The sequence below is a fragment of the Topomyia yanbarensis genome, chromosome 2 (genome assembly GCF_030247195.1).
Source record: "Topomyia yanbarensis strain Yona2022 chromosome 2, ASM3024719v1, whole genome shotgun sequence".
NCBI classification, from domain to species: domain Eukaryota; kingdom Metazoa; phylum Arthropoda; class Insecta; order Diptera; family Culicidae; genus Topomyia; species Topomyia yanbarensis.
Window position 1 is genome coordinate 151,007,736 of NC_080671.1, and position 15,020 is coordinate 151,022,755.

The 15,020-nt window shown below is 32.0% G+C and overlaps 1 protein-coding gene across 4 annotated transcripts in view; it reads right to left on the minus strand.

The window, feature by feature from the left end:
- LOC131681752 (GATA zinc finger domain-containing protein 10) overlaps positions 1-15,020 on the minus strand; it is a 64,733-nt gene that overhangs the window by 47,282 nt on the left and 2,431 nt on the right. The gene's annotated exons all lie outside the window — the stretch shown is intronic.

The window sequence follows — 15,020 nt, forward strand, 5'->3', positions numbered from 1 at the left end:
TGCTCGTGATATAGTTCACGAAATCATTAAAGATTATTAATATATTCGTGAACTGGTTCATGATTTTTAGTACAATAATTACGAAATGCCATTCGTACTCGTGAAAAAGGTCACGAAATCAAAAGATATTATTCCTGTATACGTGAACTGGTTCATGAGTCTTAGTATAATAGTCACGACTTACTATTCGCGCTCGTGAAATAGTTCACGACATCATAAAATGTTGTTCATGTATTTGGAAGCTGGTTCATGATCCCTAGTACATGATTTACGATCTATCTTGCGTGTTTGGGACATTTAGAAGATATTCCCAATCATTTTCAATTTCATGTGTCATGTCATGTCCTGAAATTTTCACATGAAATGTTTCACAAAATTTGGAGTATTATTCGTGGAATCGTTTTTGTAGCACTATTTCATGAAATTTCATATATCTCCAGCTGCTAGCGTCCAATAATAGAAACGTGCACTATATATAAGAAAACTATTAGGACCTCGAACTCATGGTTCATTTAAGGAGTGGATAAGGGTTGTAAGCAAGAAAAAAGATCACTATTTTGCGATTTTTTTTAGAATTTTGGGTGAAGCGAATTGACTAAAACTTTTGTGTATTATAATGTATTGTTTCAAAAATGACAGAATTATGTAGAACGTCTCTGGAAAAAAATTGCGATGTTAGCTGCCATTCAAAAACTACTTAACCGATTTATTTCAAATTTTGCATACACATTCTATTAAAAAACACCTAGCCCCTACGTTGAGTTTTAAGGATTATTTCTCAATTAAGGGTGTTTTACTCATTTGAAATAAAAATTACTATCTTCCACAAAAAACAAATTTTAGTAAAAAAACCCTTTATCGAAAAATTATCTCGAAAACTCAACGTAGGGGTTAGGTGTTACAAAAAGTTTCGTCGCCAATTCGCTTGTCGATATTTTCTAAAGTAACGCAGCGGTAACTGGGTCCACCATATTTCTGAATTACGTATTGTAAAACTGAGCCAGTAAAGGGTAGGTTCTCATTCAAATGATCAAAAAGTAAGCAAAATTTGGAATTTTTAGAATCCAAAAAGCTTATATTTTCATTCTGACTTAAAAAAAAATTAGACGAACAAAACAAAATGACACCCGGGGTGATATTCCCTCTAAAGCTAGGCGCGCGTGGACTTCCAAAACAGTTAACAGCCTGCTGCCTAAGGATCGATCTGTAACACAAGACTAATAATAAGGCTCTAATGTAAACTAAATTGATTGGAGGAATGGCCTATAAACATCAAAGTTGACGTGGAAAAAGTGCTAAAAAATCGATCTCAAACTTTGAGATCGATTTTTTAGCACTTTTTCCATGATAAGGGTTTACTAAATATAGTAAATACAAAGAATTTGGAGATTTTCTAGGTCATTCCTCCTATGAAAAACTATTTAATCCACCTAGCAGTGAGATGAGACATTTCTTACACATTTCACTATTGGATTAGTTTGCAGAACTCACGAGAAGTATGCACCCAACTAGAGGTGGGATGAAAACAGTTTCTAGTCTTGCACGAATAAAATCTCGAATAAACTGAATAAATTATAGAAATCAACAAAACGACCGAAATTAAAAAGTAAAGCAAAAAATGAAATAATAGGTTTTTAAATTCATAAAATGAATAGAAAAATTAATGTAAATCAAAATTATAAAATACACGAATCAAATTAGATTAGGTTATTAAATAAAAATTAAGATTATATTTAGAAATAGTTATAAGATTAATAGAATAAATTGCCTAATATTAACAAATTGAATGAAATAAAACGAATGACTGAACATGAAATGCATAAAATAAAAGATATGAATAAAATGAATCAAATGATTCAAATGAATCAAATGAATCAAATAAATCAAATAAATCAAATGAATCAAATTAATCAAATGAATCAAATGAATCAAATGATTCAAATGAATCAAATAAATCAAATGAATCAAATGAATCAAATTAATCAAATTAATCAAATTAATCAAATTAATCAAATTAATCAAATTAATCAAATTAATCAAATGAATCAAATGAATCAAATGAATCAAATGAATCAAATGAATCAAATGAATCAAATGAATCAAATGAATCAAATGAATCAAATGAATCAAATGAATCAAATGAATCAAATGAATCAAATGAATCAAATGAATCAAATGAATCAAATGAAACAAATGAATCAAATGAATCAAATGAATCAAATGAATCAAATGAATCAAATGGATCAAATGAATCAAATGAATCAAATGAATCAAATGAATCAAATGAATCAAATGAATCAAATGAATCAAATGAATCAAATGAATCAAATGAATCAAATGAATCAAATGAATCAAATGAATCAAATGAATCAAATGAATCAAATGAATCAAATGAATCAAATGAATCAAATGAATCAAATGAATCAAATGAATCAAATGAATCAAATGAATCAAATGAATCAAATGAATCAAATGAATCAAATGAATCAAATGAATCAAATGAATCAAATGAATCAAATGAGTCAAATGAATCAAATGACAATATATACGCGAACGGAGGTCTTAGTGGCATGTACGTAATGTTTCAAAGGTTTTCTTCCATTTAATTCCACTATGTTTTTTTATAGCTAAATGCACTTGCACATTTAACTATAAAAACATAGTGGAATTAAATGGAAGCAAACCTTTGAATCAAATGAATCAAATTAATCAAATTAATCAAATGAATCAAATGAATCATATGAATCATATGAATCAAATGAATCATATGAATCAAATGAATCAAATGAATCAAATGAATCAAATGAATCAAATGAATCAAATGAATCAAATGAATCAAATGAATCAAATGAATCAAATGAATTAAATGAATCAAATGAATCAAATGAATCAAATGAATCAAATGAATCAAATGAATCAAATGAATCAAATGAATTAAATGAATCAAATGAATCAAATGAATCAAATGAATCAAATGAATCAAATGAATCAAATGAATCAAATGAATCAAATGAATCAAATGAATCAAATGAATCAAATGAATCAAATGAATCAAATGAATCAAATGAATCAAATGAATCAAATGAATCAAATGAGTCAAATGAATCAAATGACAATATATACGCGAACGGAGGTCTTAGTGGCATGTACGTAATGTTTCAAAGGTTTTCTTCCATTTAATTCCACTATGTTTTTTTATAGCTAAATGCACTTGCACATTTAACTATAAAAACATAGTGGAATTAAATGGAAGCAAACCTTTGAATCAAATGAATCAAATTAATCAAATTAATCAAATGAATCAAATGAATCATATGAATCATATGAATCAAATGAATCATATGAATCAAATGAATCAAATGAATCAAATGAATCAAATGAATCAAATGAATCAAATGAATCAAATGAATCAAATGAATCAAATGAATTAAATGAATCAAATGAATCAAATGAATCAAATGAATCAAATGAATCAAATGAATCAAATGAATCAAATGAATCAAATGAATTAAATGAATCAAATGAATCAAATGAATCAAATGAATCAAATGAATCAAATGAATCAAATGAATCAAATGAATCAAATGAATCAAATGAATCAAATGAATCAAATGAGTCAAATGAATCAAATGACAATATATACGCGAACGGAGGTCTTAGTGGCATGTACGTAATGTTTCAAAGGTTTTCTTCCATTTAATTCCACTATGTTTTTTATAGCTAAATGCACTTGCACATTTAACTATAAAAACATAGTGGAATTAAATGGAAGCAAACCTTTGAATCAAATGAATCAAATTAATCAAATTAATCAAATGAATCAAATGAATCATATGAATCATATGAATCAAATGAATCATATGAATCAAATGAATCAAATGAATCAAATGAATCAAATGAATCAAATGAATCAAATGAATCAAATGAATCAAATGAATTAAATGAATCAAATGAATCAAATGAATCAAATGAATCAAATGAATCAAATGAATCAAATGAATTAAATGAATCAAATGAATCAAATGAATCAAATGAATCAAATGAATCAAATGAATCAAATGAATTAAATGAATCAAATGAATCAAATGAATCAAATGAATCAAATGAATCAAATGAATCAAATGAATTAAATGAATCAAATGAATCAAATGAATCAAATGAATCAAATGAATCAAATGAATCAAATGAATCAAATGAATCATATGAATCATATGAATCAAATGAATCAAATGAATCAAATGAATCAAATGAATCAAATGAATCAAATGAATCAAATGAATCAAATGAATCAAATGAATTAAATGAATCAAATGAATCAAATGAATCAAATGAATCAAATGAATCAAATGAATCAAATGAATCAAATGAATCAAATGAATCAAATGAATCAAATGAATCAAATGAATCACATGAATCAAATGAATCACACATGTGAATCACATATGAAAAAGAAATGGTTCAAACTACTCAATATATCCAGAAATAGACGACGATAAGTTAGAAGACACATTGTAGTTGCATCCCCCATCGAGAGTGGGTACTTTGGGAGACTTCTTTTCCTGGATCTAATTTGTGGATACTTCTGGTCTTTGATCCGTTATTACATTCTTATCATAAATAATGTAAGTAGTAATTTTTGCGCCATAACCAGTATAACCTAAATCGTGTAAAAGAGCTAAATGTTGACTAGATTTTTGGGCTTCAAACATACAGTTGCTTTCGGTGACGCCACGAGAATAATTATATGAGAAATCTTTTATCTCACTACTAGGTGAATTACTTGTTGATCTGTGTATTGATATACCATCCAACATTTACCTCATGATTGAACGCAATGCCTAATCCAAGGGGTAAATACTAGAACTCACTGTTTCTTTATCAAAACATTATTTTGTCTTTGAAGTGAACTTATATATTGATTTTTGAGAAATAGTTAATTTATTATAAAGGTAAGTCACAAAATGTTCTCAACATCGAATTCCTTGAATCACATAGATGTGTTTTCATACCCCGATATTCAAAATCGGTTTAGTTTTGCCCCTTAACACCAGTAAAGCAATACTCTGTATGAAACAGTCTCATTTTTAGTTAGTGGAAATTGGTAAGCGAGGACTAAAAATACAAAATGTTTAATATTTTCGCCGCTCGTGCACGGATTTTGACAATCTATAGCTTGTTAGAAAGGTATTTTTCTATTCATGTGCAGCTTGTGGAACAATATTGTATTGTTCGAAAGTTATTTGCAAAAAACCTGCTGTGTTTCGACAAAATCGCCCATATCTCAGAAAATAAACATATCGAAAATCAAAAATCATAGTGTCAAATGGCAACGTTAGGCCTTTCATTTGAAACTAGTTTCATTAAGATCGGTTCAGCCATTGCTGAGATAATTACATGACATTTTGTACATACATACATACACACATACACACACACATACAGACATTGTCTCAATTCGTCGAGCTGAATCGATTGGTATATGAGACTCGGCCCTCCAGGCCTCGGAAAAAGTTTTCAAAGTTTGAGCAAATCCTATACATTTCTTTTGTAAGAAATGTAAAAAAGTTTTCTTTCGAGAGATCAAAAGATGAAGTATTAAAATTGAACCGTCTTCAAATGAAATTATACGCAGTTTTGTAATAAACCTTCTCCTGAATTCATAGGAAAATAAAAACAAGATTTTAGATTTTTTGTAGAAAAATGAAAAAAACATACGAGCTTCTACTTTTAATCTTTTATTCGTTATTTATTGATAATAATTAGAAAATTATGTTTTTCTCGAAAATTCAAAATGGCATTATTTTCGAAACCATGTTTTCTTCTGCTGACGGCAACAAGAGGGCTTGTTCTGTTGATCTGATTTCCTTTATACAATAAAATGTTTGGAAGTATATACTTTTTTAAATGACTTATACTAAACAGTGGCATGAATAATTATTTATTTATAATTGCTAAAGGAGATTGCAGTTGAAAAAGAGAAAAAGAGACAAATTTCACTATTTTTCTTTAACGTCTATAAAATTGGTTTTTATTGAAATTAGGTATTAGTCATAAGAAATTTGATCTATTTCAATAAATTATATCAATTACTGATTTCGGTTAACTACGAGAGGCCCTACACTTAACGACTTAGAGCGAAGTTTCGCGCGCAAAGGCCGAGAAGATTCGCCATTTCGAAGCGACCATTTAGAATTTTCGAAAAAAAATCATTTTCTAATTATCGATAAATAACGAACAAAAGATCGAAAGTAGAAAATCGTATGTTTTCATTTTTCCGAAAAATATTCTCAAATATTACTTGATTTTCCGCCGAATACAGGAGAATTCGAAGTGACCAATCGAATATGGCGGAGCCCCACTAAAAAAATAAGTGATATTCTAGCCAAACTCGGGAAAAAAGGTTTTGAGATTTACAAAAACGAATTTGAGTAAATATGCATCAAAATTTTAAAAAAATCACCGTTTTCTGTGGTTGCTGAAAACTCACGATTAGTCGGCGATGCCTCTACAGATCAAGTCGTGAAATATGTTGTCGAAACCTGTATACAATATACATCTACAGTGCAACGCGAAACATTCTGGGAACGAGCATAATGCCATGAAAATATTTCTACCTAAGGCGCGCGTCTCGAGCCGAGGGGCTCCCATGGCGACCAGGACGCCGCCTAGAACAATGGCCTGTAGATGCGCGGACAGAATCGTTCGTTTACCAAAAAATACGCGACAATAACACCTTTCAAAAAATACTGACAAAAAAAAAACAAAGTAGAAAAAAAAAAATAAATTTCTTGGGCTTATTTGCAGTTTGCATTCATTTAATAAATAGTAAACTAAAATAGCTCAAAGTGAAAACTTTAGTTAATTAAACCAACAAATTATGTTGGGTAATTTGGGGAGAGATTCCACACATTTCAAAAAATCGATCCTGCATTAAAATAATCCATTCAATATTTGATGATTTTTAACAATTGCGACAAGTTTCTAAAATACTGTGAAATAGTTTTTGTCCTGGGAAAAATCATCAAATTTCCACGAACATCGCACCGTGGTCACAAACTGCAAAATGGCGAACAAAAATATTTTTGGCTCTCGTTGATGTTGAGTTTCATGAAGATTGATTACACCTACAAATCAGCTTCACTTCTCTTAAGGGGATACTACGATTTCTAGAAACACTTTTTTATTCAACATTTTAAAAGTATTTTTCTTATGCCAGCTGTTGTAACTTAACCGTGGAGCAACTTAATTAAGGGTACTGTTTCTCTATGTGTTTGTGCCAGCGATATATATTTATGTGTTGGTAGGGGTTCTTTAAAAACAGTTTTTGGCTGTTTCGCATAACAATAAATTTATATAGCTAAGGTTTCAATTGTTTAAATAATAAACCGAAGTAACTAAGGTTTCAATTGTTTAAATAATAAACCGAAATAACTTAGACTTACATACATATTGTCCGTGTAAACATATAGATAAATATTCTCATAATCCTAAATGTCACTGTGTTAGGTTTGTTAATTTATGGTCTTTATTAGGAACCTATACCTGACGCAAATGACATTGCGAGGTAATAAAAAATACATTTTCGTTACGTATCCTCCGCCATTGCCCGCAATTTCGATGCGGCAGAATATGTTCTTAAAGGTTCCAATTATTCAACCGATATATGATTTACCAAAAAAAATCGAACAATTTAAAAAGCGAAATTTTAAGGCGGAACTGAAAAATTTTCGGCACTCCGGGATGCAACTCGACGCACATAATAAAATTTTCTTGAGTTAATAATAAGGATTATTTTACATGTCCAGTGTTGTAATTCTTCGAAAGAAAAACTCACAATATCATATTACCTTATAAAAGTGACCCTGTATACGAGGTATAGAAAGTGCGGCATCTCGCCCAACGCGGCATCTCTCTCTCTCTCTCGAAATTACCCTCTTATAGTTTTTCCGATCGAATATGACAACAGCAAAATCAAACGGAAGTCGGATTCATCGAACCACATTCATTCTTAAAATCCATCCGTCGTAATATGAATAGAATACGTCGTAATAGAAAGTCTTTACACACCTTGAACTGTTCGAACAGGCGCAAAATCCGGCTCCAATTAGGGACCATTCATTAATTACGTAACGCAAAAATTGCCCAAAATTGACTCCCCCCTCCCCCCATGTAACAAATTGTCACAAATTTCTTTATCCCCCCCTCCCCTATTACGTAACAAATTCCTTGAAAAATTTTTTTTTCTTCGGTGAAAACATGTTACGTAACGATCTAGCTTACTCCCCCTCCCTCCTATGTCACAATATGTAACAACTTGTCGAACCCCCTCCCCTCTAAAAGCGTTACGTAATTTATGAATGGTCCCATTAGTTAAATTATGTTATACCGTAAACCGGGGTGACTTTGATCAGCGGGGTGACTTTGATCACTCGAAACTTTTTTCCTAGATCGCTTATTAAACTAGAATAATTTACCGAATCATTTTAATTTGAACTGATTTTTACTCTAAAATTTTGAAATACTGATTTGTTATACTTTTTGAGTATATTGTTCGGTTTTTGGGTACAAAAACTACAAAAAACCGAAATTTGGCTTTACCTTATTTTTACGAAGCTTCGTAAAGTGCCTATTTTTTATAAAACAAATAAATCTTAGATTTGAGCAAAAGTAATAAATTACAAGCGAGTTTTTATTTTCCTTTAGATTGGGATGTGCCAACTTTAGTTTTAAGAGTTCGTTTATTTTAAATACATTTTTTTGTAAAACTAGTTGGCAATTATTTCAAATTATTTTAAGCTAAAATTCGCAACATTTTTTTATTGTTCAATATTCCAATGTATTAGAATGGATGAAATTTTGTGTACATTGATAAAGCATTGAAATAAAACAATTTTAGCAGTTTTCAAGGTTTTCCGAATTTTTTTTCTAGTTGGACACGAATTATACGAATTTTGGTTACTCGAATTTGACAGTACATTGAAATACTTTGTATAATACCAATTAACATCTATTTAACAATGAATATCTTTCCAGAATCAGTTTAAGCAAACATTTCAATGGAAAGCATTGACAACGATAACTTAATGTGGGTGAACATGCAGGTTATCGAAGTCACCCCGGAAAACGAAAACGGAGTTCAACTTGTAATCATTTTTGGGTAAATAGCTGTAAACGGACAATTTTAGGTAAAACTATACAATCTTGTTCTCCATACATCAGTACATGGTTTAAAAATATTAAACTTGAAAAAAAATGTGTTGCGTCTAAAAATATGTAATGATTACTTCGAAAAGTGATCAATGTCACCCCGGTTTACGGTACCTTCCGTATTACCTAATGGACTAAATATTCCAAAATCGTAGAAAAATGTTTCTAATACATTGCTACAACGCACCATGGGCCACAGACCGTCGAAAATTCAGAACTTATGAACCTATAATACTAGACATTCAGTGTCTTCGGAATAAATCCTCCTTTATTTTGGGGTAAACAAAATTAGGGTGATTCTCTTGATTTTTTTTAATAAAAATATTATCTTCTGAATTAAAAACCTCCGGATAAAATGCATAGAAATTATTTTTCAACGATTTTAATTTTACAGAGATTTTCCTTGTTTCATTTAGGGCGACCTTTAAAAATTCAGTTTTTATAACATAACATTTCTCAAAATAATATCTGGTGAATGTCGGCTTCAGACAACATCTATCTCTTACAAATTCGCATACTCTTACTTACTTACAATTTATTAAGATTTATTTATAAAGAGATATTGACACTCAATGTCTAGCACAGTGGTTTTCAACCGGGGGTGAATTCACCCCCTAGGGTAAATTGGACGATTGTTGCGGGTGAATTATGCGGGACAAATTTTAACTTGTTATCCAAACATTCCCGTCGGGTATTTGTCTTTATATATTGTTTCAGCATGTCAAGAATTGAGATGCTAATCTTTTTACAGGGTAATAGGGTCACCACCTTTGGTAAGGTTTTCACTCGGAAATATTTACTGATCTGGGATAGGTTTTTATAAAATCGCTTTGAACCTATTTACTGATTTTAAATTAGACAAGTATAAACTCTTTCATTCTTTTTGTAACTCGTCGAAGTATCAATCACCAAAATTGACTCACATTGACCGTATGTTGCTTTGTTTTGGCAAAGCATGATGCACACCACTGCTTTGAGCTTTTCTTATTTGCTGCAAATTTATCGCGTTAGTAAACCGTATTGTCCACTTAAATAGGTGTGAAATTACACTTCCCTGGCTAACGACAAAAATCCAAAAGCACCGGCCACTCACGCTGTGGTGGAGCAGCCGAACAACCATTGCTCTGTGCCACAGCTATGCACCGTGAAGCAGGCAGGAAAGCGGTAGCATCTGTGAAGCACACTGCGGTGTCTTCCGTAATTTTTGCTGGGCGCAAAATATTCGGTTATTCGTCATCACAGTCGCTAGGAAGGTTCCAACAAAGTAGCAAATCATTTCTACCTGGCCAATAGTTATGGTCCGCTTCTGGAGCAGTCAACATTGAAACCGGAGGAACTCATTTGAACATATTGAGTTAAAATTATTCATCGTATCACAATACTCGTAGAAATAGATGCAAAACCCGGAGGCCATGAGATCCTCGCGTTGCGTTGCGTTGCGAAGCACGGTGCCATTCGTAGATTGCATACTAACGATTATCATGTTGCCAATAGGTAGTTCAACTCATCTTGTTTGTGAGATAAATGATCGGGAATGAACTTTATCTCTTTAGAGTTCAGCAAACCAATAGGAATCATTATTGCCGGCCACGACCATCTTCACCGAAACTTAGGATAGGGTAGGAAATGTTGATGTAATACCTACTTAGAGAAGGTCCCCGACTCAGCGACCCTTCCATAGGGATTACGGAGTTGGATTGAAGGACAGGTATAGGTGTGGGATTCGCCACAATCAGGCAATGCGACCACGAAATAAATGTTTTTATTCGGTGGGATGGTTAGTCTTCGAGTATACGAATGCTCAAAGCAAAAAGACATTTATTTATGTTTTTCTTGTGATGTGCATGTTACTACCACCATTTGTAGCAGGACCACCGCCCATAGCACTGAGCAGTCCTTTCACTATAATTTGATCAAGCATTACCCACTACCATAATCACAAGCCGCTGTATGAAGGGCCAAAAAGGAGTTGGGTGGTAGGAAAGCAATTTCGCTTACCTATGCGACGGGAGCGTTTAAGAATCTCCTTCCAATGACAAGCTCATATAAATCAATCGCAATGCAAGCCGTTGTAGTGAAAAGTAGCTCCAATAGGTGGGTAGAAGAGTCCGCCCGATCTCCACGAAATGTTAACAACAGGGAGCTGGCTGCTCCACTCTCCCTGTTCAAATCGCTTCAAAGTAATTTAACCGATATTTTTATGTATGTAATGGAATATTAAATGTATTGTGTTTATATAGTTTCCATATTTGCATACTACTATATAGTCCCGCCACCAATTAGTTGTACAGTTATTTTAAGAGTTTTTTTCGTCGCGAACGACGAGCATATTTCCACATCACTCAGATCCAGGGTTGCCAAATCTGTATTTTTTCGTAAAAAAATCTGGAAATCTGTATCTTGGGAGAAAAATTCTGAATCAAAAATCTGTATTCAAAAATTACCTAGGAGCTTCCAAAAAACTATATTTTGACAATGGAAAATTAATTGTGATAACCGATCACAAATATAACAATCCGATTGATCTTATTCTTTACTGAAGCACAAATAATATCTAAATTTGGCGTTTTCGTACCACGCCTTAGCGGTTGCTTAAGGTCTGAACTGCATCGGATTCTTTTTAAGTGTCATGCGAAATTCTAATAGTCTGGGTACTACAAACCTACACTGAAAATCTGTAAAATTTGTATTTTAGTCAAAAATCTGTAATCTGTATATACAGAATCTGGCTCGCAAATTATCTTGAAAAATCTGTAAAATACAGAACAATCTGTATATGGTCAAGGCTTCGAAAATGGCAACCACAGGCGAAATTATTTTTTATCAAATTTTGCGTCAAACTGTTTGTTTTCCGTATGTATATAACCTCTAATATTAAAAAATATGAATGGCGATCCCAGAAAAAAATTTCCTGTCTGTCATTTATAAAAGTTTGTTGATGCTACTTGCATGGCCTGAAAATGACTTAATGACCGTAAGGAGATAAAAAGGTAAACAAAATCCAAATTTTCAACTTTTTGCTTACAACCACATTTTTCTATCGTAGTCTAATTTAAATTTGATGATATCGCTTGAAAAATTTTGATGAATATGGATTATTGCTTATTTTCAGTTGTGAAGTAATGGAAACCAAATAACTTGTAACGTGACAGATCAAAAATTCAAAAAAGTTTTGTGGACCACACCAACAGCATGCACACAATGTCTAACCTGCATTTTTTCTTACTACTTTGAGTCTACTTTTTGAGACTGTATTGTGAAAACTTTAAAGTTTTATTAATTTTTAAGAAAACATAGTTTATCTTATGTAACGTGATAGATTTTTTCTGCTGTAAAGCAATTCCATCAAGTTTGATTCAATTGCGTCAATATTGATGACCATCTTTGATTCTGATGAAACCTTTTACGTTTCATGTATATGGGAGACTAAGTATTTTTCAATATTAAACAAACAATTTTTATTCAAGAGTAATATTTTAAAAGGGCCTATCAGACCTTGAATGCACTGCTTTCAAAATATATTGTTCGAAAATCGCCATTGATGTAGCAAAACTATATGATAGCGAGTTCTAAAGAATCAATTCTTCTGTGTGAATATTTTTTGGTTAAATTTTTCAATAAGAAAACGAAAAAATGCCAAAAAATACAATTACAAAAAACAATGATTTTTTTATTAGCGAAAACCTGAAAATTAAAGAAACTGCAATTACATTATTAGGAAGTTATTAGTAAGGAAGCATTTTTAACTTCAAGTGTGTTTCTAAATTTCTTAGTATTTGCCAGTCATAAATACAATTTTATTATACAATAGTAATACTAAATATAATTTCGAAGCAAAATGCTCTTAAGAAAAATTTTCCGAAATTTTTGATTTTTTTCTTCAAAAAAAATATCTTGTAGTGAAAATACGCCCTTTTAATAAATAACTCACAGATACCAAACGCAAAAACATAACACGTTTAAGATTAAAATGCAAATAAAAAATGTTTAAAATATAATTGCATTGTGGAGAAAATAACAATAAAAGGATTTAACATATTTCAAAAATTCTTTTAATCTTTAAATTTCAATTTTTTATTTTAATTTAATTTTTTTTCTTTAAATATTTTAGTAATAGAATGTATTTCAAAATAGTTTTTCAATTCAAAATTCTCATGAAAACGTGTGCTTCAAAATGCAGATGTTTTTAAGTTATTTTAGATTTTTTTCGACTTAATATATTACTTCGTGAAACTACGACCTTTTCATAAGTTATTCACGTTTGTTCATCAAAACCAATATGTTTTGCCTTTCTCAATAGAAAGGTATTGCAATTGCTCTGAAAACCGACTTTTTAACGGAGGCCCGGAGGGCCGAGTGACATATACCATTCGATTCAGTTTGTCGAGTTCGGCAAATGTCTGTGTGTGTGTATGTATGTGTGTGTATGTATGTGTGTGTGTATGTGCGTCTGTGTGTGTGTACGCGAACACAATCTCACTCACTTTTCTCAGAGATGGATGAACCGATTTTTACAAACTTATTCCCAAATGAAAGGTGCAACGTTCCCATAGGCTGCTATTGAATTTCTAATGGATCCGACTTCCGGTTCCGGAATTACAGGGTGATGAGTACGATCACGCAGAAAATGTCGATTTTAAGAAATTCTGCAATGAATGTATAATGGTGAAAATTTTTCCAAAATGTGACCACAACTGCTTCGATTTGTAGTACTAGGTCATTAACAGCCATTCAAAGTCTCTTTGGTCACATTGGCCACCATCATCGGTTCCGGAAGCCCCGGCGGAAGTATCCAAATTCAGACTAACAGTCACATCGGTTTCTCGGAGGTGGCTAGACCGAATCAACCAAACTTAGTCTCAAATGAAAGATGTTGCGTCCCCGTAAATGGCTATTAAATTTTATCCCCAACCGACTTCCGGTTCCGGAGTTACGGGTTGTGGCGTGCGATCACATAGCAAATTGTGATTCAAACCGATACCCCGATGGAAGCAAAAAAGGTAAAAATTTCGCTAAAATGTCTCTCAAATAACTTAACTTTGCAGTTCTAGGTCACCGACGGCCAAACAAACTTTCGTTGACTACATTGACCACCATAGACGGTTCCGGAAGTGCCCGGGAAAAGCGGCCATCTTTCATAACTAGCAAACTCATATCAGTTTCTCGGAAATGGTTGGGCCGATTTTCACAAACTTAGTCCCAAATGATAGCTATATTATCCCCACAGATGTCTGTAAAATTTCGCACGGACCGCTTGTATGGTTCCGGAAATATAGACTGAACGGTCCGGTCACACATGAAATTCCCATATAAGCCGGAACTCAAATTTTTTTTCAAAGGGGGGACCCCATGAAATTTCAGAAATCGAATTCGTATTCGTATTGATGCCAAACATCTTTAAAATGCATGAAACGTCGAGATTTTATGTTATCTCGAAAATATTTTTTTTTATAGAAATCGACTTTTTGGGACTTTTTCGCACCTTTTTTCAGTTCATTATTACCGTGGCTGTTTTTTTTTTCAAAATTTTAGAACTCGAATAATGATTTATTTTCCTGTAAATAGTTGTCATGTGATGTACAATAATAAAATGTAATATATGCATTTAAAAGCTTTTAATGAATATAAACAACGCACACATTCTCGTGATTCATGATTGAGAAAGGCACAATTGCACCGCTAGGTGGATTAAAATAGGTTTTTTAAAATAAACATGAAATTTCTCGTTAATACTCAGTTCCCAGACCAAGGATGATTTGTGCACGACTGTCTCGATATGCTTGCTTCAATAAAAATATTGAACTGTAACGTGA